The following is a 25466-nucleotide window of genomic DNA, read 5'->3' as shown; positions in this document are numbered from 1 at the left end:
TGTTCTGACTGTAATGTTATTTTGAGTAATTTTTTATTTTTAATTTATAAAATAACCACATGTTAAAAATGATCTATAAGGCATGATACAGAGATGATGGAGAGTATACTTTGAGACAAGGAGTAGAATGGCACTGATGCTTTCCTGTTTATTCTTCACAGGATTTTACATAATTCATTGACTTTAAGTGAATTGTAACCCACCTCCATCTTTGTGATTTCTTGAGATAGGGAAAGCATCCTATCTAGAGCACCCAGGGAAAACTCCCATGAATTTTAGCTTAGCTCAGACACTCAAATTGAAGTTTGGGTATTTTCTCATCTCTTCAGGGAAACAAAGTGTCATAGTCACATGAAACACAGAATGGGCGGTAAAATGAACCATTTAGGTGAATCCTAACAGTTTTTTGCAAAGTAAGCCATCTTTACAGAGTACCTGAGTTGTCTGTAAGTTTTCATTTTGTAGAAAATTTCATGGTTACAGAGAAATTTCTGGAATAGTTAACTTGAACAAATGCTTTCTAGCAGCAAACAAATTCATTTGACCAAAATAAGTGCTGCTAGAGATAAGCCACACCATCTTGTTTCCAGTTCTCATTGGAGAACTGAGTGGATAATCCATAGGCCCACCTAGAAACTCAGCTTTAGCTGAGGGACTCCAACATATCCACGGATACGCCAGGTAATAGAACTAAGACAATGAAGTATGGGCAGTAAGTTTTTCGCTAGAAAAATCTAAACTTAAGTGGACAACTGATGCAGGAGGACTGAGAGGGGACAGAAAGGACCATGAGTTTAAAAAGACAATACAGAGAAGAATAAAATAAAAATTTATTTTTTCTGGTTTTATTGAGATATAATGACATAATGTATTAGTTTAAGTTGTACAACATAATTATTTGATATACATATATATTGCTAAATAATTACCACATAAGTTTAATTAATGTCTATCACCTCACGCACCTTGCAAGTTTTTCTTGTAATGAGAACTTTTAAGATCTAAACTTAGAAAACTTCAAATATACAATACAATATTGCTAACTATAGTCATCATGCTATATATTACATCCCCAGAACTTATTTATCCTATAACTGGATTTTGTACTTTTTGAGCACCTTCACACATTTCTCCCACCTACCCCCTGCCTCTGGCAACCATCAGCTTGTTCACTTTTTCTGTGAGTTTAATTTTTCAGATTCCACATATAAGTGAGATCATACGATATTTGTTTATCTCTAACTTATTTCATTTAACATAATGCCCTCAAGGTCCATCCATATTGTTGCAAATGGCAGAACTCCTTCCTTATTATGGCTGAATAATATTCCATTATATATATATATATATATATATATATATATATATACCATAATTTTTTAACCTATTCACATATCAATAGATAGTTGTTTCAATGCTGTGACTACAGTAAATAATACTGCAATGAACATGGGGGAGCAGAAAACTCTTTGAGATAGTGATTTTATTTCCTTTGGCTATATACCCAGAAGTGGGTTTGCTAGATCATGTGGTATTTTTAACTTTTTGAGTAACCTCTATACTGTTTTTCCTACTGGCTGCATCATGTTACATCCCAATCAACAGTGCACAAGGGTTTCCACTTCTCCACATCCTAACCAGCACTTGCTATCTCTTGTCTTTTTGATGATGGCTATTCCTACAAGTATAAGGTAATATCTTTTTATGGTTTTGATTTGCATTCTGGGATGATTAGTGATGTTGAGCTCTTTTCATGTACCTGTTGGCCATTTGCATGTCTTATTTGGAAAAATGTTTATTCAAATCCTCTGCCCATGTTTTAAATCAGATTGCTTGCGGGTTTTTGCTACTGAGTTGTCTGAGTTTCTTATATACTAACCCCTTGCCAGATATATAATTTGCAGATATTTCTCCCATTTCATATGTTGCCTTTGCATTTTGTTGATGGTTTCCTTTGTTGTGCAGAAGTTTTTTATTTGATGTCATCCCATATGTTTATTTTTTTATTTTATTATCTCTGTTTTTGGTGTCTAAGCCTAAAAAGTCATTGCTAGGACTGATAACAAGAATTTACCTCTGTTTTCTTCTAGTATTTTTATGGCTTCAGTTCTTATATTCAAGTCTTTAATCCATTTTAAGTTGATTTTGTGTATGATGTAAGATAAGGATCCAATAACATTCCTTTGCATGTGGCTGTCCAGTTTTCCCAACACCATTTATTGAAGAGATTATTCTTTCCCAATTGTATATTCTTGGCTACTTTGTTGAAAATTAATTGACCGTATATATATATGGATTTTTTGGGGGGCTTTTCCCATTGATCTATGTGTCTTTTTTTTTAACTCAAGTATAGTTTTTTACAATATTATATTAGTTTTAGGTGTACAACATAGTGATATATTTTTATAGATTATACTTCATATAAAGTTATAAAATATTACCTATATTCCCAGCACTGTATATTACATCATTGTATCTTATTTTAGACCTAGTAATTTGTACCTCTTAATCCCCTTCCCCTATCTAGCTCCTTCCCCCACCCCTCTTTCCTGTGGTAAACACTAGTTTGTTCTCTGTATCTGTGAGTCTGTTTCTGTTTTGTTATATTCGTTCATTTGTTTTATTTTTTGATTCCACATGTAAGTGAAAACATACAGTATTTGTCTTTCTCTGTATGACAGTTCACTAAGCATAATATCCTCTAGGTCCAGATATGTTGTTGCAAATGGCAAAATTTTATTCTTTTTTATGGCTGAATAATATTCCATTGTATGTATGTGTATGTTTGTGTTTATATATATAATCTTCTTTATCTGTTCATCTGTTGATACAAACTTAGGTTGCGTCCATACATTGGCTATTGTAAATAATGCTGCCATAAACATTGCTGTGTGTATATCTTTTCAAATTAGTGTTTTTGTTTCTTCAAAAACGGTGGTTAGAGGTCATGAAGTAGGTGTTAATGCCTTAACCACATGAATATTGTCAGGCCTGAGAGGCTCTGCCATTCTTGTCAGGGGCAGTGCTAATCTTCTCTCCTTTTATACAACACTCTATGTGTCTGTTTTTATGCCCATATCATACTGTTTTGATTACTATATAACTTTTATATACTTTTATAACATAATTTGAAATCAGGAAGTGTGATGCCTCCTGCTTTGTTCTTTTTCAAGATTTCTGTAGCTATTTCGTGTGTTTTGTGGTTCCATAAGCTTTAAGATTTTTTTTTTCAATTTCTGTGAAAACTCCCTTTGGAATTTTGTTAGGGATTGCATTGAATCTGTAGATTGCTTTGAGTAATATGGGCATTTTGATAATGTTATGAACATGGGATATCTTTCCATTTATTTGTGGCTTCCTCAGTTTCTTTTATTAATGACTTACAGTTTTAAATAAACAGATTTTTCACCTCCTTGGTTAAATTTATTTCTAGACATTTTATTATTTTTGATGCAATTGTAAATGGGATAATTTTCTTAATTTCTCTTTCTGATTGTTGTTAGAGTATAGAAACACAACTGAGTTTTGTATATTGATTTTGTATCCTGCAACTTTACTGAAATCATTTATTAGTTCCAGTAATTTTTAGTGGAGTCTTTGTGGTTTTCTGTATATAATATCATGTTATCTGCAAATAGAGACAGTTTTACTTCTTCCTCTCCAGTTGGATGCCTTTTATTTATTTTTCTTGCCTAATTGCTCTGACTAGAACTTCCAGTACCATGTTGAATCAAAGTGGCAAGAGTGGGCATCCTTGTCTTGTTCCTTTTCTGAGAGGAAAAGCTTTCAGCTCTTCACCATTTAGTATGATGTTAGCTGTAGGCTTGTCATATATGGCCTTTATTATGTTGAGGTATGTCCCTCTATACCCACTTTGCTGAGAGTTTTTATCATGAATGGATGTTGAGTTTCATCAAATACTTTTTCTGCATCTATTGAGATGTTCATATGATTTTTATTTTTCATTGCCTATGGTGATATATCACATTGATTGATTTATAGCTATTAAACCATCCTTGCATCCCTGGAATAAATCCCAATTGTTAATGTTATGATCCTTTTAATGTGCTGTTGAATTTGGTCTGCTAATATTTTGTTGAGGATTTTTGCATCTGTGTTCATCAGGGATATTGGCCTATAATTTTCTTTTCTTGTGGAATCCTTTTCTGGCTTTGGACAGGGTAATGCTGGCCTATTAAAATGAGTTTGGAAGTATTCCCTCCTCTTCAGTTTTTTAGAAGAGTTTGAGAAGATTTGGTATTAGTTCTTCTTTAAATGTTTGGTAGAAGTCACCAGTGAAGGCATTTTGATCCTGGAGTTTTCTTTGTCAGTGTTTTTTGGTTACTAAATCAATCTCCTTACTGGAAATTTGTCTTTTCAGATTTTTTGTTATTACTTTCTGATTTCAATCTTGATAGATTGTATGTTTCTAGGAATGTATCCATTTCTTCTAGATTGTCCACTTTGTTGGTGTATACTTTTTCATATTAACATCTATGATTTTTTGTATTTCTGTGATATAAATTCTAGTGTGTCTACTTTCATTTCTAATTTTATCTATTTTAGTTCCCCCTCCCCTGCTTTGGTGAATCTAGCTAAAGGTTTGTCAGTTTTTTCAAAAAAACAGCTCTTAGTTTCATTGATCTTTTCTATGATCTTTTCTATTGTCTTTTCAGCCTCTATTTCATTAATTTCCACTCTGATTTTTTATGTGTTTCTTTATACTATTTTTGGGCTTTGTTTATTCTTCTTTTTCTAGTTCCTTGAGGGGTGAAGTTAGGTTTTTAATTTTAGCTCTTTCTTTTTCCTTAATGTAGGCCTTTACTGTTATGAACTTCTCTCTTAGAACTGCTTTTGTTGCATCCCATAAGTTTTGGTATGTTGTGTTTCCATGTTCATTTGTCTTAAGACAGTTTTTTTTTTTTTAAGACAGTTTTTGATATCTCTGTTTTGATTTTTTTCTTTGACCTATTGGTTGTTCATGTTGTTTAATCTCCACATATTTGTGAATATTCTACTTTTGTTTTAGTAATTGATTTCTAGTTTCATATCATTGTGTTTGGGAAAAAAATGCTTAATATGATTTCCTACTTTTTAAATTGACTTGTTTTATGGCCTGGCATAGGATCTATCATGGAAAATGTTCCATGTGTGCCTGAGAAGAATGTGTATACTGCTGGTGTTGGGTGGAATGTTTTATAAATATCTCTTAAGTCCGTCTGGTCTAACGTGCAGTTTAAGTCTAATGTTTTCTTATTACTTTTCTTTTTGGATGATGTACCCATCATTTAAAGTGGGGTATTGAAGTACCCTACTAGTATTGTATTATTGTCTATTTCTCTCTTTAGGTCTGTTAGTATTTGCTTTATATATCTAGGTGTGTCTATGTTGGGTACATAAATATTTACAAATGTTAGGTCCTCTTATTGGATTAATCCCTTTAGCAATATATAATGACTTTTTTTGCTTATTATTAGTCTTTGATTTAAAGCATTGTTTTGACTGATATAAGTTTGGCTATCTCTGCTCTCTTTTGGTTTCCATTTGGAAGAATATCTTTTTCCATCCCTTTACTTTCAGTCTATGTGTGTCCTTAAAGTGAAATGAGTATCTTGTAGGCAGTATATATTTGGGTCTTGATTTCTTTTTTTTGCGGTACGCGGACCTCTCACTGTTGTGGCCTCTCCCATTGCAGAGCACAGGCTCTGGACACACAGGCTCAGCAGCCATGGCTCACAGGCCTAGCCGCTCCGTGGCATGTGGGATCTTCCCAGACCGGGGCACGAACCCGCATCCCCTGCATCAGCAGGCGGACTCTCAACCACTGTGCCACCAGGGAAGCCCTGGGTCTTGATTTTTTATCTATTCAGCAAATCTGTGTACTTTGATTGAAGAAATAGCCCATTTACATTTAAAGTAATTATTGATAGGTATGTGTTGCCATTTTGTCAATTGTTTTCTGGCTGTTTTATTTCCTTTCTCCCTTTCTTCTTCCCTTGCTCTCTTACATGGTGAATTGATTATTTTCTGTAGTAGTATGCTTAGATTCTTTTCTATTTGTCTTTTGTATACCTACTATAGGTTTTTCTTTGTGGTTACCATGTAGTTTATATAAAACATGTTTCTAATAGTTTATTTTAAGCTGATAACAACTTAACTTCAGATGCATACACAAGGTCTACATTTTAACTCTCCCCCAGTGCATTTCATGTTTTGATGTCACAATTTACATCTTTTAGCTTGTGAACTCATTAACAAATTATTGTAGTTATGGTTATTTTCAATACTATTGTCTTTTAACCTTCATACTAGATTTATAATTTACCCACAACCATTGCACATTAGAGTACTTTGAATTCAACTTCATATTTACCTTTAGCAGTGAGATTTATACTTTCATATGTTTTCCTGTCACTACTTAGCATCCTTTTGTTTCTGCTTGAAGAAGTCCCTTTAACATTTCTTGTAAGGTTGTTCTAGTGGAGATGAGCTCCTTCAGTTTTTGTCTGTCTGAACAACTCTTTACCTCGTTTTAAATTCTGAATGACAGCTTTTCTGGGTAGAGCCTTCTTGGTTGGTAGGGTTTTTTTTTTCAGCACTTTGAATTTATTCTGTGGTTATTCCCCTTAAATACATTAAAATCTCCTTCCTAATGACTCAGGAAGCACTCACACCACACTAATACTCTGATCTGGTTGTTACCAGTTGGAAACAATATAAATGAACATCTCTTCTTCTCTCTCCCTAGTCTGTTCTCTCCTTTCTTCTTCCTGTGTGTTGTTTATAAGTATGGACCTGATAGATATTACTGTTGCAGTTGTAACTAGTCTTTTCAAATCTATAATAATAAGCTTAAGGAGAGAATTTATTTCAAAACGTATACAATTAAATCAAGATTTCTATAGTAGGCATTGTGAAAGAAATTAAGTCATGTGTGGTTTTATACAAAGTTTTGAATATTTAAAGTATAGTACATGCGAAATTTAAAACAGGATCACAACATTTGTATTGTCATTTAACCCAGTTAAGGAAAATAATAAATATTTTGACTGCAAAAAAAATACAAAACAACTTTTTTTGGGCTGTAAAGTTTCTGCTGAAAAATTTGGTGATAGTCTTTTGGGTTTTCCCTTGTATATATATAAAAAGTTGCTTTTCACTTACTGCTTTTAAGATTCTCTCCTTGTTTTTAACTTTTGACAATTTAGTTATAATGTGTCTTGGTGTGGTTCTCTTTGGATTTTTCTTTTTGGGGACTTTCTGGGCTTCCTGGATCTGCATCTCTTTCTTCCCCCAGGTTAGGGAAGTTTTCAGCCATTACTTCTTTGAATAAGCTTTCTGCCCCATTCTCTCTCTCCTCTCCTTCTGTGACCCCTATAAAGTGACTACTGGTCTATTTATGTTGTCCCATGTGTCCCTTGAGCTATTATCACTCTTTTCTTTTTGCTCCTCTGGATTATTTTCACTGCCCTGTTTTGCATTCACTAATTCTTTCTTCAGCTTGATATAGTTTATTGTTGAACTCCTCTAATGAAGTTTTCACTTTAGTTATTGTATTCTTCAGCTCTCTGATTTCTGTTTGGTACACTCTTATATTTTCTATCTCTTAGTCAAAATTCTCACTTTGTTCATGCATTGTTTTCCTGACCTCAGTGAGCATCCTTGTGACCATTATTTTGAACCCTTTATAGGGTAAATCACTTATCTCCATTTCATTAAAGTCTATTTTTGGAGTTTTATCTTGTTCTTTTATTGGTATCATAGCTCTCTGTTTCTTTATTTTCCTTGACTCTCTTGTTGGCTTCTGCACATTAGATAAAACAGTCACCTCTTCCAGTCTTGACAAAAAGGTCTCATGTAGGAGATGAAATTTATTGCTTAGCTCAGTCCAAGTTCTTTGTTGTCTCTCAAACAATTGTGATTGTCCAGACTACCTTCTTTGTTCTTAGTAGGTCTCAGTAGTGGAGGGCATGCCAAAACCTGTCCATATCCCAGTGGGGAGGATCTCAGACCTAGGTGTAGGCTGATCAGAAGCCAAAACCTCAGGCAGTAGCTTTTGAAGTAGGCCAGTTTCAGGGAAAGACTGAAGGATGGGCTTTTCTGTCTGTCCCCTATGTGCTGAGCTCAGGAGGAATAGCTTGTTAAGAACTCATCTGTTTGCTACAGTTGTATGAGGCCTGTGAACATAAGCCCCACTGGCCACCAGAGCCAGGTGATCAAGGTGCATCCCCTGGTAGTAGCTGCAAAAACCAGGGTGCCAGACATGTGATAATTTCCCTCTAAGGAGACACTGGTGTCCTATTGTAGGCCAGAGGGAAAATGCAGAGGTGGTGCCCCTCACCATGACCCCCGGTCTCCCAAGTCTCTGGGGAGGCTCACAGTCAGCCCCTATATATGTGCTAAAGCAGAAGCCTGACTGTTAAGCAGCAGCTTTTGAAGTACACAAATAGGCCTGTTTTAAGGAAAAACTGGGAGTAGGAGTTTTGGTCTGTTCCCTACGTGCTGAGCTCTGGGAGGATAGCCTCAACAAGGCCTTGTGAGTCCATCAAGAATCGTTTCTTTCTGCTATGGTCTTACGGGTCTCATGGGTGCAAGAAAGCCCTGTTGGCTTTCAGAGCTAGGTGTTCTGAGGGCCCAGCCTCCAGGTGGAAGTTTTAAAAACTGGGGCCCTGTATGTTGGTCCAAAACTTTCACTCTTCAGGAAGAAGCTGGGAGTTGGAAGTTCCCTCCTAATTGCACGTTGCTGTGTTAGGGATGGGGTTTATGGCAAGAGTGTGTCTCAGCCTCTCCAACCATTTTGATGTGGGTATTTTCTTGTTTACCCGGTGCATATGATATGAGTCTCTCAGCCAGGTTCTAGATTTCTTTCAGAGGGAATTGCTCCATGCGTAGCTGAAGATTTGGTGTGTCAATAGGAGAAAGCAAGTTCAGGAGTCTCCTATGTCACTATCTTGGACCGGAACTCTGAAAATTTATAAAAATCAAAGAAAGGGGTTTTGCTGCATCTTATTAGCGAAATAAAAACGGAAATATAACCTTTCAGTAAAAATGCTTTTAAAATTATGGATTTTTTGTGACAAATGCTTAAAAAGAAACAACTTTTGGCATGGAATTATTAATAATAGGACTAACAGCAAAAATGTACACTGCAGTAGTAATAGCAGTTCCGGCAGTAGGATATACTCCAGTCATTCCTATTTAGGTATATACTTGGTTGCGTATAAAGAAATTATTTTGGTTACCTTTTTTCTGAACTATTAAATATCGTTGTCCATATGTAAAATTCCTGTCACCCTTCAAGGCCTAATTCCAAATGACACCTCCTCTCCTGCCTTTATTGATCTAATCCAGATCCTTCCCACTTAGAGGTCCTTAGGCATCCTCTATGATAGTGTTCAGCTTCTTATGTTATAAGTCATTGTTACATGTCTTTGTCTTCCTCATATCTTATGTTTATGACCTTTCTTAATGTCTTGTATCTTCAGTATTGGGCAGTATATAGGACATTGAGTTGCCCAATAAGTGTTCATTAGATTACTAAATAGATTGAAAAAGGACTCTTCTCTAGAATGGCACCTAATTTTTTAAATAATTCTCTTTTTGACTCAGAGTCATTTGATCAGTGAATAGATATTAAGTATCTGGAATTTTCAGGCACTCTGCTACTCCAGTGTGTTCACCATAAGTATCTTTGACTTTTTTCTTACCTTTTCCATTTTTTTCTTCCATGTTTCTTTCATTAGCAAATACTGAACTGTTCATTTGTCCTTTGTCTTTATTCATATTCTCTTTACAAGCTGGCATAAAATAAGTACCCCAAAATGAAAATCAAGCTAATACTTCTTTTCAAAAATAAGTATTCGTACCTAAAATTTCCATCTTCTCTGTGTGTGTATGTGTGTGTGTCTGTTTGTATGTTTTACTGTTTTCTCTTGTAATATCCCTAAAGACTGAAGCTGCTGTAATTAGAAGTAAGATTCTGAATCTTCTTTATTTAAAGTAAAGCTTGGTGTATAAGAAAAAAGATGCACAGCCTTCAATTCATTCATTTAGCAAAGATATATTGATGACTTACTATTTGTAAGAAACCAGAAGCATGCAAAAGGCCTAGGTTTTATCCTCAGAGATCATTTGATTCCCTGCCTCTCCCTTTTTTTTGCAATAATGGAATATGCAGTAATTTTGGTTCCATTTATTTACTTTCTCATTCCTTTGGCCTTCACACATCTCTTCATAAATGGAAAATATTTAGAATTTATTGTTTATAATACTGAGTCCTGGAAGAACTTTGAGTCTTCTTTTCAGCTGTCACTTATAAGGCAAAGCATAACCTCTAGTTCCTGTAAGGAGAGGGAAGTTTGTTCTATGTACCTTTTAATATCTGTATGTTTATTTGGTGGGAACTCTAAAATATTTGGGAAAGTGCTCAAAATTTCCTGGATATTTGCCAAAATATTTCCAATTCCACTGCATGCTTACAATGCAATGGAGAATCAATCAGCCATTTTTCAGCTTAGTCAAGAGAATATTTGTAGTTCCTAAGCCATTAACAGCATTCAATTTTCACTTGACTTGATTAATGTTCTACATTGATGACCATCTCAGAAGTAAATACACACTTGCCTAGTTTGGCACATTGTCATTTCTAAGGGATTTTATTTATCCGTGTAAATAATTATTCTGCTATACACTATTGAATTTTGAACCATTTGAATACCTGAACAGAGTGTTTTTAAATTAGTCTATTAGAATTGATTATAACTGAGTAATGAGTAAAACTCAGGTGATACAGCAATTCAATAACTTCAGTTGCCAAAAACCATTTAAAGTTTTTGGCCAAAAGAAGTATACTTATCCTGTTTAAAATAAATCAAAAACTTATTTTAATAACTAAAATTCAATTAAAATTTTTTTAGCAAGAATTTTCTACCATTTTACTTATCTTAAAAATATTTATAAGGGGCTTCCCTGGTGGCACAGTGGTTGAGAGTCCGCCTGCTGATGCAGGAGACACGGGTTCGTGTCCTGGTCTGGGAAGATCCCACATGCCGCAGAGCGGCTGGGCCCATGAGCCATGGCTGCTGAGCCTGCGCATCCAGAGCCTGTGCTCTGCAACAGGAGAGGCCACAACAGTGAGAAGCCTGTGTACTGAAAAAAAAAAAAGATATTTATAAGAATATGGTTTAAAAATTATATGTCTAAAAATTATTTATGCCTGTAGAATTGCTATCTTTGATAAAGTGTCTACAAATAACTCAGTCTTTTAAGTGAGTCAGATTAACTTTACATCTCCTTGAAATAAAAAATAATAGACTAGAAAAATAAAAATTCATTTTCCTACTACTAAGAAAGTTGAATGTATAAGGTGCTTTAAGCTTTTTCTTTACTGTATTGTATTTTGTAGCTTTAATGGGCATAAATTTTTCAGTGTAGAGTACATTTATTGAATATGAAAATAATTATTTTATTTTTAAGGTTATTCATTTCATCCATCTCACAATTATTTGGCATATACTACATGCCAGGTGCAGTGCTGGGTAATGGAGATAAAATGCTAAACAAAACCAGACACGATTTCTACTTTTCATGTGCTTAAATTCTGATGGGCAAGCTGGGCATTAATCAAATAATCACAAACACAATTTTAAAATTATAGCTGTGATACCTGCTAAAGGAATGTGTTTGAGAGTCCATAGTAGAGAGATTTAACCTATCATGGAGGATGCTATGGTCTGAATGTTTGTGTTCCCTCAAAATTCATATGTTGAAACCTAATCTCCGATATGAACATATTTTGAGGTGGGGATTTTGGAGGTGATTAGGCCATGAGACTGGAGCCCTCATGAATGGGATTAGTACCCTTATAAAAGAGTCTCCATAGAGAACCCTGCCCTTCTGCCATGTGAGGACACAGAGAGAAGACAAGAGTTAATGAAGAGGCAGGCACTCACCAGACACTGAATCTGTCAGTCCCATGAACTTAAACTTCCCAACTTATAGAACTGTGAGAAATAAATATTTGTTGTTTACAAGGCACCCAGTTTATGGTATTTTTGTTATAGCTGTTCAAGTGGATTAAGATAGAGGTCAAGGAAGGCTTCTAAGAGGAAGCATCACACTGACATCCAAGAATTAATAGGCTCCATGGAGCTAGTAGCTCCATCTTTACGTTCTTCCAATCTTATACTCCCCAGTAAGGGAGACTTTCTCAACTAAAATTTAAATATTAGGGCTTTAAGTCCTGGTGCCTTAACAAATTCATTGTTTCAAGACAGTGGATGTATCACTCATAAACAGTTAACTTTCTTATGCAACATCTTAGATAGTAATATGGGGTACTATTTTGGGGAGAACTGAAAAAGTAGACATTGAAATCATTTTCTATGCTGTGATTCAGAGAGGAATCCCAGCTGTGAAAGACTGATGGAATTCTAAAAATATCCAGATCTAACTCTTAATTGTTTGAGTTATGCCAGATAATCCTCCATGATCCAATCATTATGGCCGGAAGCATGAAATATACAGATTGGCCAGACCTAATGCATCTGAAGGTCATAGGCTGGGTGGCTTAAACTACAGAAATGTATTTCCTCACTGTTCTTGAGACTTAAAGTTTAAGATCTGGATGCCAGCATGGTCAGGTTCTGGTGAGAGCTATCTTCCAGGCTTTCAGATGGCCACCTTCTCTTTGTGTTATCACATGGTAGGAGAGAGATGGCTGTCTCCCCTCCTCTTCTTATAAGGACACTAATCCCATGTGGAGAACTCCACCCTCATGACATCATCTAAACTAATTACCTCCCAAAGGCTCTACTTCCAAATACTATCACATTGGTGGTTAGGGCTTCAACATATAGATTTTGAGGGCACACAAACATTCAGTCTGTAACAATCAAGAAAGGAGTCAAAACTAGCCAATCATATACAAATTGTGAAAGGAGAAATAATGGTTCTGGGAAAGAAATACAAGGCATTGTTAACAACAGAACAGAAAAAGATGTTAGATGCTAAATAGAACAATAAATCTTTACCACACCATATTTAGATGTACTCCATGTCTTTTTCGTTTTTTTAAACATCTTTATTGGAGTATAATTGCTTTACTACATTGTGTTAGTTTCTGCTGTATAACAAAGTGAATCAGCTATGTGTATACATATATCCCCATTTCCCCTCCCTCTTGCATCTCCCTCCCGCCCTCCCTATTCCACCCCTCTAGGTGATCACAGAGCCCTGAGCTGATCTCCCTGTGCTATGCAGCTGCTTCCCACTAGCTATGTATTTTACATTTGTTAGTGTATATATGTCAAAGCTACTCTCTCACTTTGTTCCAGCTTACCCTTCCCCCTCCCCGTGTCCTCAAGTCCATTCTCTACATCTGCGTCTTCATTCCTGTCCTGCCCCTAGGTTCATCAGAACCTTTTTTCTTTTTAGATTCCGTATATATGCGTTAGCATATGGTGTTTGTTTTTCTCTTTCTGACTTACTTCACTTTGTATGACAGACTCTAGGTCCATCCACCTCACTACAAATAACTCAATATCATTTCTTTTTATGGCTGAGTAGTATTCCATTGTATATATGTGCCACATCTTCTTTATCCATTCATCTGTCGATGGACACTTAGGTTGCTTCCATGTCCTGGCTATTGTAAATAGAGCTGCAATGAATATTTTGGTACATGACTCTTTTTGAATTATGGTTTTCTCAGGCTATATGCTCAGTAGTGGGATTGCTGCATCATATGGTAGTTCTATTTTTAGTTTTTTAAGGAACCTCCATACTGTTCTCCATAGTGGCTGTATCAATTTACATTCCCACCAACAATGCAAGAGGCTTCCCTTTTCTCCATACCTTCTCCAGCATTTATTGTTCCGTCTTTAAACTTACTTCTTTTGTAAGGTTTTTTGTTTTGCCAATTTATAGTACAATGTTGGTTAGAAATTTATTTCTAAATCAAGAGCTATTTTAAGTACCTTGCCCACTGTTGAGTTTTCCTGTCATGATTTTAATAATATGTATTCCTGAAACAGAGTTTATATTAGTAATGATGGCAAAATGTTGTCTTTAGTGATTTGAGACTATGCAACATGATAAATATACATTATGCTTAAGTGAACTATAATAAGAAATAACTTGCAAATGATGCTGACATTTTTACTTGGTAAAAAAACATGATATATATGCTTTTTTCCTTGAGGGGAAGGCAAAGAATGGTATTTTTTCTTTGAGAAAATTTCACTGTTTTTCATTTCTCTCTCCTTTTTTTTTTTTTTTTTTGGTTTCAACCCTTCCACATATTTCCTTTCACTTCATGTCAGATGCAATTTTTCAAACTGAGCAGGAGTAAACGCTATTCATTTCCACAATGTCACTCCTCTTCAGTTTGTTTATAAATGAAATGAAAGCATATTGTACAATAGACCCTTACATGTGCTGTAGTGCCAGAAAGTGATTTCAGTGCACAGAAACAAATGTCACATATACTTAGGCCTTATATGACTTTTTAGTATAACATGGGCACACATAAGATGTTCCTTACTCTAAAGAAAAATGCAAAAAAGACTCCACCAAATAGTAGAAGACAGAATATAAATTGAAGAAGAATATACACCAAATAATCTTAAGTATCTAGGCAAGGAAGAGTTCTAGAATGCTTCATGATTCCTATGTAATCAAGGGACTTAACCATGGTAAATTGCTTGATTCATTCAGCCATGTGTAATAGGTCAATTAAAATGCATACACTGGCAAATTCTCAAAAGAGAAAATATTTAGTCCAATGTGGATCTATAGTCAACAGATCTGTTACTACTGCATAAATAAAACAAAAATAGGGAAAGGCAAAGAGCAAACCAAGGGAATTTATAGATCAGTAAGTCTCCATTAATTATGGATCTGGCTTAGCAAACAGAAGGGTAGATAGGAGGAGTTCGTACAGGTCATGTTTTATGCTTTTTAAGCTAAGATATAACATGTTATTAATATTATTATGCATCTTCTATGTTATAAGTACTGCTCTAGGCACTAAAGATGAGTAAAAGCCCTCCCACCCCGAAATTCCTGCTTTCATGGTGATTATTTCTAGTTTGAGGAAACAGAAAATAAACCCAATACATCATGTCATAGTAGTTAGTTGGTGAAAAGGGCTTAGGAGAAAAATAAAGAAAGAAAGGTGGATTTAGATTATTGGATGGGTGAGGGAGCTAATTTTAAATAAGGGGTCAGATAATACCCTACCAGAAAGGTGACATTGGAGAAAGACTTGAAAAAGATGAGGGGGTTAGCCCTGTGAATATATGGGGCAAGAAGTTTTGAGGAAGAGAGAATAGCAAATGCAAAATCCTTGAGGTAAGAGCATTCTTGATGTGCATAAAGACTAGAGGTAAACAATTGTGGTTGACAGGAGTGAGCAAGGGGAGACTACTAGGGAATAAGAGGAAGTGATAATGGGCAACCTGATTTTATAATGTTTTGGAGATCATAGTAGAGACTAATTATCTGAGTAAAAGAAGGCGGCATTGGAAAGTTACCATCATAGGACTGACCTAATCTGATTATTAAATATTGTCTGGCTTCCGTGTGGAGATAGACTGAAGAACCCAAGTAATTTTCTATTGGATTGGATATGGAAGTGAAAAAAAAAAGAGAATTGAAGGATGACTTTAAGACTTCTTGGCCTGAGACACTGAGAGATGGAGTTATTATTAATATAAACTAAAAAGACTGTAGAGAAGTAGATTGGGATGAGAGCCAAAATCTTCATTTGGACATAATAACTTTGAGATGCCCATTTGACATCCAATAAAAATACTGAGAAGGCAGTTGGATATACAGGTCTGGAATTTAGGGGTAGATCTACGTTGCAGATACAAATTTTGGAGTCACTAGCAGATTGTTCATAAAGTCATAAAACTGGATGATATCACCAAGTGAATGGGTTTAGATAAGATAAACAAAGATCCAAGAAATGAGCTCTGGACCACTCCAGTGTTTTGTGGTCATGGAGACAGTGTATGACTAGCAAAGGAAAAAAAAAGAATAAGAGACCGGTGAACAAAAAGAATGACCAGGAGAGTATGGAGTCATGGAAAACAAATGAAGAATGTTTCTAGAGGGGAAGAATGATCAACTTTATTACATACTGCTGATATAGCATGCTGTGATAGAATCTGACACATATTATCCTTTTGAGTATAATGGACTTATGATTCCCTGTTAGAAGAATATTAATTTTAAAATAGTTGATTTTATGGTTTGCTAAATTTGAAATTCTGACCTGGTTTCCTTTATGATTAATGGAATGCAATTATGAGATGGATTTTGGGTATTGTTTGCTTTTAAAAATAGAACCAGGGCTTCCCTGGTGGCGCAGTGGTTGAGTCCACCTGCTGATGCAGGGGACACGGGTTCGTGCCCCGGTCCAGGAAGATCCCACATGCCGCGGAGCGCCTAGGCCCGTGAGCCATGGCCGCTGAGCCTGCGCGTCTGGAGCCTGTGCTCCGCAACGGGAGAGGCCACGGCAGTGAAGGCCTGCATACCGAAAAAAAAAAAAAAAACAAAGAAACTGACACTTAAAGGGACATGATATCTGGGCATTAGTATTATTAATGTCATCCTTTAATCAAGGAACTTAAGAATGGGTTCAGATGTTGATAATTAAAAGACAGGTCTGTATTCAATACAACTTGATTGTCATAGCTATGCAGTTATTATATCTTGGGTAGTTTAATAGCAGATTATATTTATGATTCATCTCAAAAACAAGTGTATTGTTATAGTCTTCTAGTTTTCCCCCTTACGTCACATGATTTACAGGGTCATATGACCACTTACAATAAAGACCATGTTTTCCAGCTATGTTTACTGTCAGGTGCAAACTTATAATTAAGTTCTGACCAATGGAACATAAGAAGTAGTATGTATGCATCTTCTGGGAAGTATCTTCTAAAGAGGGGATGTATCCTTATTGTTCCTTTCCATAAGACATAATGACTGGAGAAAAAGAAGCATTTTTTTAACATCAGCTAACCTTGTGAATGCAAGCCACTAACGACACAAAAACACGAGGAAAATACCTGGAATCCTGAGGAATTTATGAATCAAAGCTGCCATATGTAGATAGCCTACATCAAGATTAATTCTAACTTAGTGAGATCCATTTTGGAATGGATACCCAGATGTCACCATATGTTTGTGGGTATGGTGTGTTTAGAAAATAGTGATCTGACTCAAGATAATAATAACCCTAGTCTTTTTAATGTTTGTATAGATGGGACCACAGTATTATCTACAGACTAAAAATTTTCAAGATTTCATTCATTTTCAGTTTTTGCTGGTAAAAACTACCATAGGCTTTGGTATGAAAATAATTACCCCTCAATTTTTCCTATTAGCAAAGAGAAAAATATGTCTCCTGTTGTAATGTCTTGAATCTTGACAACCGAAATTCTCCATTAGGCTATTTTATTAATAATATTTTAAAATCAAAAAGCTTGAGGTGAGATTATACTTGAAGTAGAAACAGTAAAACTCCATGTAAAAGATCCTCCGGCTTAGGTCTCAAGAAAGCCACCAGGTGGTTTAGTGTCTTGTCTCAACTTCTAGACCCATATTTAAAACTCTGGATATAAGAAAATTCGAAAGAAGTCCTTAAGTCTTCTGTGTATTCATCATTATCTGTTGTATCTTTGTTAGGAGAGCTTCCTCTTCAACACAAATACCTTTTACGTTTGTCTTTAATATTCATTTCATTGGTAAAACGGTTGAATCACCATCACCATCAAATGAGTTACTTACAATGTAAGGGTAGCCAGAAATCAAGATATTATTGACCAGGGAAAACACTTGGAGAAGGTGTATGTAGCATTTGCAATGATTTTCCCCTTTCCTTCTGTCATTGTCTCCCCTTGTGTTCTGACTGTCTCTGGGGCCATCACCCTATGTCTATAGCCCTTTGGTTGTATTAAGTGTCACAAATGACAGCACCATACTCCATCTCTTTGAAAGGGGCATCAGCATAAACTGAAAATTTGTGAAACTAAATGTCATACTATTATAGGCATGTGAAACTTTTATGCAAATATCGTTTTTACCAGTTCCCCTCTCTCTTGTATCTGGATGGGACCTACAGAAAACAAATAATTGCTATTAGACTTCAGTGCAACCAATGATTTGGTCTCATCCTTTGGCTATTTGGCTTTTGACCATTTTTAACATTAAACTCTCAGCTGAAACAAATTTCACCTCATGAGCAAGATACCTATTTAAATTGATATCCAGACAAATCTGATGGAAAATATTCATTACACTTATAGTTAGAGCCTATGTCAAAGTGCTATTTCAATTAAGCTTAATATTTCAAATTATCTGTGGCTACTTTGGTTATGTAAATTGATATTCTAATAACTCAATGTATATTATCAATATATTTTAATAATTATTTTGATCTCTCTATATACAATACATGAATAAGCATGATGCCTTTCTCTGAGAAGAAATTTTACAAATAGTTTTTCTATTCACATAAGAAGTATTTATTGGGTGCCTATTGTGTGCCAGGCCCTTTGCTAGTTACAGAGGCTAAGAACAAACACCTTGTCCTTGTTTTCCTGAAGCTCATAGAGTAGAGCTTAGACACTATCTAGTTCAATTGTTCATTTTTATGGCTGAGAAATACAAGGCCCAGGTAAGTTAAATGACTTTAAGATCATACAATTAGCCAGGACCAAAAGTCAGGTCTTCCAACCATCTGTCTGCTCAGTGCAATTCTACTTCTACAATATTTTGACTCCCTTTGTCCAATCTGGGTGCTTTAAAGAACAGAAAAGAAAAACTCTATATGCTCAGTCCATTTTCCTCCATTCCTGAAATTCCAAATAGCTTTTTGGCAGCTGTCAATTCTGCTCAGTCTAAATCCCATTATTTTTGCTGTCAGGTAGCGAGTAATAGATAGGCTCTTTACACGGAGCTGGTAATCACTTCTTGATTGACTCCAGACCAAAATTAAACTCTCTTTTGTTAAGCAAGCTCATCTGGCCTTATGGACATAGGCTTTTCAATTATCCAAGACCATCATACCTGCTCTTAAAATTGTCTCGTTTTCTCTGTTGTTAAGAATTGCTTCAACATACAGCAGTGAGCTATTAGCACTCAAAAAGAATTGAAAAAAACTTCTTACATATTAGGTTGTTCTTTGAGAGACCATGGCATATTTGATGAAAGTATTTTAGTAGATTTTTTTCCCCTTGACTGGTCCAGATTCAAACAGTCTAAAATCATTTCCTCTGGAGGCACTTGTCATTTCTTGTCTTCACTTTAGCAATGTGGGTGAGCATATGTCAGACTTTATTTTACCAGAGTAAAAAAAAAAAAAAATTGGTTATCAGTTCTTGGCCTCTCTTCTACTGCCGTATAAAAATAAATTGGCTTCTTTCCACACATTTTAGCAAAACTATCTCCAAGAGAGGTTGGTCAGAGTTTTGAGGATAAGGTAAGTAAATATATTTCTATGTTTAGAGAATTCAGGAAATTTAAGCTGTTCTGAGTTAAACCACTTTGAAAGGAGAAGATTAGAGGAGAAGAGGAAGCCAAATTTGCATTCATGCTGAGATTTCATGCAGCATCCTTCTATGTCATGGACTTCATGAATTCTAACAGTAGAGGGTCTGTGATATGCTGTGAGGGTCCTCATAATTAGAACAATAGTGAGGAAAAGGAACATGAAAAGGAGGGGGAAAAGGCAGCCAGAAGGCCAGTTCTAAACCAGGCAGTATTCAATTTCTCATATTTATATTCTTACAACCATCTGTTGAGGGCAAAAATAGTGAAGGAGTTTCATGCAAGAGCAATGAGTACCCATTAGATCCAAAGCAGGACATGTTCATTCTATGTAGAAGCCACCAATAAATACTACCCAATGATGAAGGGATGAAGGCATGGAACTACCCTTAGATTTACTCTAGGGAGGTTGCCTAACCTCTGATGTCACTCACCAGAGATTATATGATATATATCATCAAACATACACACACACAATATCTATCTATCTACCTACCTATCTATCTATGTATCTGTCTACTACTCTGCATGCAGTCAAAGCCTTGGGAGTCTATTGAAGGCATTGTTTCCATAGGCTATTTCTGCCTATTAGAAACACAGACTTTTAAGAGAAGTCTGCTGCGTCAGCCAATAAACCCTATTCTAAGATAATATTTTGGAGACTAAGAAGACATAACTTTGAACTCTCAGGCCAAACCAGATAATCCCGAATGGATTTCCCACTGTGAACCCTGGACTAGTGACCTTCAAAGTGGTGTGACTAGTCACATGGCCCAGACTTGAGGCTTCTATCTCTTTCTCAAGTTGGAGATCTGGTTCCTTCTCACCTCTGTAGTCTCCCCTTTCGCTTCTCTCCTCCTCACATTCTGCTCTCCAGACTTATTGAGCTACTTAAATTACCCTAAACATTCTGTGTTATCTTTCTCCAAGTATTTTTCATATACCAGATGGGTTCTATCTCCATGCCCTCCATCAACCACTTCTGTTCTCTTTATCTCTTCACCTGAGTAACACTTACGTAGGCTTCAAATTTCAGTATATATACATCCACTTCCTCTGGCCCAGTGTGTGAGGTGCCACTCAGTGTGCTCCCATAGCACTCAGTGCCATCTCTGTATGGGCAGTTACTGAAGTTGCTTGTCAGATTTTCATCCACTAGGACCCTATGTTCCATGAAGCTACCATGGCTACTTTGCCATGAAAGTCTCAGAACACACATTGTAGGTGTCCAGTATTTATTGCTGAGTCACACCAGAAGTTAGGCAAGCCCTTAGAGTAAGTTTAATGGTGGCTCCATTCCTTCATCATTGATACTTATTGGTGCCTTGTATTTACAAAGAATCATTCTAGGCACTGGATAAACAATGATTGAATAAAAAGTAAAGTCAGACAGACAGTAAAACAGACTGCCTTCATGATATGTATAGTCTTATTTTCTAAATACAGAAAATCATCAGAGGAAATTCATATTGAATGAATTATTCTGTGGTTTAAGGCAAAAATAAGAAAAAATACACAGCAAAGTTTCAAGTATGAGTAAACGCAGAAAATATTCAATTAGGATCTCTTCTAATCACAACTCTTAGCACCACCAAAACAAGACTAACAAAATTATTGTCATTTTTTATTTCAACTGAAGTATTATAAATGTTATCTAAAATTTTTAAAAATTCCTAGAAACTACAAAATTGGGCACTGAGCCTAAGTTGAATATAAGTATATATTTGCATTGAAATAGACAAAGCTCTCTTCTTCTGTTTATTTCTTTTAATTTAATGAACTCAGCTATCAGGTATTTTTAGCAGGAAAAGGTAGTGGTATTTGGTATTAATAAAACTATCAAATGATTATTGGTAGTTTTGTAGCTACGATCTCCATAGCTCTTAGACATACCCCTATTTTTTTGGAAATCTTCATAGATATTCCCATCATAATTTTTAAAACCTATATTATGGAACTGGGAATCAAGCATATGGAAAAAATGCCCCTAGGAGGGTCTTCCAGAAAAAGAGTTACGAACACTTACCAGAAAGGGAAGACAAGTAGAATTTAATGTCATTATCTCATTTTGATCAGGATAAAATGAGTTTTTTTCAACTCATACATATATGAGCTCTTGTTTAAATTTAAGATGCTTAGCACTTAACTAGAGCAAATAGCTGCATGTACTTAAAGTATAACAGTTATTTAAAGGAAAAGCCACACATATTTAGCTAGATTCCCTAAAATTTTCTTTTGTTTGTATCCAATATATATTTTTCTTCTTTAAAAATGTCTTCCTAAAGGAAACACTCCCATTAACCATTGCAACAAAAATAATAAATTACCTAGGAATAAACCTACCTAAGGAAACAAAAGACCTGTATGCAGAAAACTGTAAGACACTGATGAAAGAAATTAAAGGTGATACAAGATGGAGAGATGGAGAGATATACTATGTTCTTGGATTGGAAGAATCAACTTTGTGAAAATGACTATACTACCCAAAGCAATCTGCTGATTCAGTGCAATCCCTATCAAACTACCAATGGCATTTCTCACAGAGCTAGAACAAAAAATTTCACAATTTGTATGGAAACACAAAAGACCCCAAATAGCCAAAGCAATCTTGAGAAAGAAAAATGGAGCTGGAGGAATCAGGCTCTCTGACTTCAGACTATACTACAAAGCTACAGTAATCAAGACAGTACGGTACTGGCACAAAAACAGAAATATAGATCAATGGAACAGGATAGAAAGTCCAGAGATAAACCCACGCACATATGGTCACCTTATCTTTGATAAAGGAGGCAAGAATATACAATGCAGAAAAGACAGCGTCTTCAATAGTGGTGCTGGGAAAACTGAACAGTCATATGTAAAAGAATGAAATTAGAACACTTCCTAACACCATACACAAAAATAAGCTCAAAATGGATTAAAGACCTAAATGTAAGGCCAGACACTATAAAGTGTCTTAGAGGAAAACATAGGCAGAACACTCTGTGACATAAATTACAGCAAGATCCTTTTTGACCCCCCTCCTAGAAAAATGGAAATAAAAACAAAAATAAACAAGTGGGACCTAATGAAACTTAAGAGCTTTTGCACAGCAAAGGAAACCATAAGACGAAAAGACAACCCTCAGAATGGGAGAAAATATTTGCCAATGAAGCAACTGACAAAAGATTAATCTCCAAAATTTACAAGCAGCTCATTATCAAAAAAACAAACAACCAAATCCAAAAATGGGCAGAAGACCTAAATAGACATTTCTCCAAAGAAGATATACAGATTGCCAACACACACATGAAAGAATGCTGAATATCACTAATCATTAGAGAAATACATATCAAAACTACAATGAGGTATCACCTCACACCAGTCAGAATGGCCATGATCAAAAAATCTACAGACAATAAATGCTGGAGAGGGTGTGGAGAAAAAGGAACCTTCTTGCACTGTTGGTGGAAATGTGAATTGGCATAGCCACTATGGAGAACAGTATGGAGGTTCCTTAAAAAATTAAAAATAGAACTACCATATGACCCAGCAATCCCACTCCTGGGCATATCCCCTGAGAAAACCATAATTCAACAAGAGTCATGAACCACAATGTTCATTGCAGCACTATTTACAATAGTCAGGATGTGGAGCCAACCTAAATGTCCATCGACAGATGAATGGATAAAGGAGATGTGGCACATATATACAGTGGAATATTACTCGGCCATAAAAAGAAACAAAATTGAGTTATTTGTAGTGACGTGAATGGACCTAGAGTCTGTCATACAGAGTGAAGTAAATCAGAAAGAGAAAAACAAATATCGAATGCTAACACATATATATAGAATCTAAAAAAAAAAAAAAAGGTCCTGAAGAACCTAGGGGCAGGACAGGAATAAACACACAGACATAGAGAATGGAATTGAGGACACAGGGAGGGGGAAGTGTAAGATGGGATAAAGTGAGAGAGTTGCATTGACATATATACACTACAAATGTAAAATAGATAGCTAGTGGGAAGCAGCCGCATAGCACAGGGAGATCAGCTCAATGCTTTGTGACCACCTAGAGAGGTGGGATAGGGAGGGTGGGAGGGAGATGCAAGAGGGATGGGATATGGGAATATATGTATAGCTGATTCACTTTGTTATACAGCAGAAACTAATGCAACATTGTAAAGCAATTATACTCCAATAAAGATGTTAAAAATTTTTTTTTTTTCCTTTAGCAGCCTGTCATCAACTTTCTTTCTGTTCTTAAAGAGGCGAAGTGGCCCCTGGGTGGATCAAGACGTTTCTGAACAAGCACCAGGGTCTTTAATCTGAAATGTTTCTAGCAAAAGTGTCAGATTCTAAAAGCCTTCTAGATTTTTCCTTGTTCGGTGACAGCATACTGCAGAGGAGGTTAAGAGATTAATAGCAGATGAATCACATTTTAAATATCTTGTAACAAGCTGTATTTAAGCTTGTATCTGGTTCTGTAACATATTTAAAGGTGTTTCATTTCTCTGAGGGCTTAGTAAAAGTAAAGATGACAAGTGGTATTTTTTAAGTCCCACAACTTTTCTCTCCTACATCCCACCCATGGTGGTGAAATGTATTGAACATAGATTGAGAAAGAAAGAAGATTATGTGGCAATTTAAAAACAGGTAGAAGATTAAAAGGGAAATATTTTGTTGGTTTTTTAAAAAACATATTCACACTCAGTGTTTGGTTTAGTTGCTTCTGAAATCTAAAATGATACCTGAGTACCCATAACAATGATAGTACTTTATGCTTTAGCAGCAGCTTTTGTCTGAAAAGACAGAAGGGTTTTTTTTGTTTTTGTTTTTGTTTTCTTTGTGGTACGCGGGCCTCTCCCGTTGCGGAGCACAGGCTCCGGACGCGCAGGCTCAGCGGCCACGGCTCACGGGCCCAGCCGCTCCGCGGCATGTGGGATCTTCCCGGACTGGGGCACGAACCCGTGTCCCCTGCATCGGCAGGCGGACTCTCAACCACTGCGCCACCAGGGAAGTCCAGACAGAAGGGTTTTGAAGAAATTTATTTTTGTGCCTTCTTTTTCATATATGTGTGTGTATATATATGTGTATATGCATATATATGTATATATATATGTATATATGTGTATACGTGTATCTACATATTTGTGTATATATATCTGAGACAATATATTTGTATTGATGTATATTATTGATGTATAGATATATGTATCTGAGAATACCAGAGGTGGTTACAGGCTCAGTGAAATGTTCTTTAAGCCATGCTAATTTCTGGGTCTTGGGTCACTCTACTTCACTGAGGAAAATGTGTTAGGGTAAAGGGGTGATGATTTTACTCATAACCAGATATACTGCCAGCACTTCTAAAGCTTCCCTGTGCTACAGTGTAGGCGTATAGCCAACCTTCTGCTCTGCTGTCTATTGTTGACTGCTGGCAGTGGGATGAAAGTCCCAGGGAATATGCTTATATTTTATCATTCATATTGAAGGTTAGTTAAAGAATATTATCAAAGTTGATGAAAAAATAAATAAGATTTTAAGTATATTATATAAGGTTGGCACTATAGCCAGTAGAACTGAAACCAGATGAAAAAGTACCTAAAGTATCATACTAAACATGCACATACAAACACACAAGGAAAACAAAACAAAAATCTTCATTTATTAAAAGAAAGAAAATAAAGGATTAGAAATTGGAAACTTGACATTAAAGAAAACATTTTAATATGTGTAAATAAACAGATTGGGTAAAAAATCAAAGCCCAATTGTAAGCTGCATGTAATAAATATAGCTAAATGAAATGTTTCAGACACATGGAAAGTAAAAGATTAAAGTGAGAATATGATATACTAGGAAAATGCCAACAATAAGAAAATATGAATTGTATTGTTAATATTAAAAAATATCAATGCCAAGACAAA

The 25466-nt window shown here is 35.7% G+C and overlaps 1 protein-coding gene and 1 non-coding gene across 3 annotated transcripts in view; one reads left to right on the top strand and one right to left on the bottom strand.

The window, feature by feature from the left end:
- GALNT13 (polypeptide N-acetylgalactosaminyltransferase 13) overlaps positions 1-25466 on the top strand; it is an 829184-nt gene that overhangs the window by 80016 nt on the left and 723702 nt on the right. The gene's annotated exons all lie outside the window — the stretch shown is intronic.
- On the bottom strand, positions 2927-3052 carry LOC132522517 (U6atac minor spliceosomal RNA). The gene has a single exon (XR_009541258.1). It is a non-coding gene; the product is annotated as a U6atac minor spliceosomal RNA (small nuclear RNA).

This window comes from Lagenorhynchus albirostris, chromosome 6 (assembly GCF_949774975.1).
Source record: "Lagenorhynchus albirostris chromosome 6, mLagAlb1.1, whole genome shotgun sequence".
NCBI lineage: Eukaryota > Metazoa > Chordata > Mammalia > Artiodactyla > Delphinidae > Lagenorhynchus > Lagenorhynchus albirostris.
Note: the sequence above shows the minus strand (reverse complement) of the source record. Positions and strands in the feature narration are given on the sequence as shown.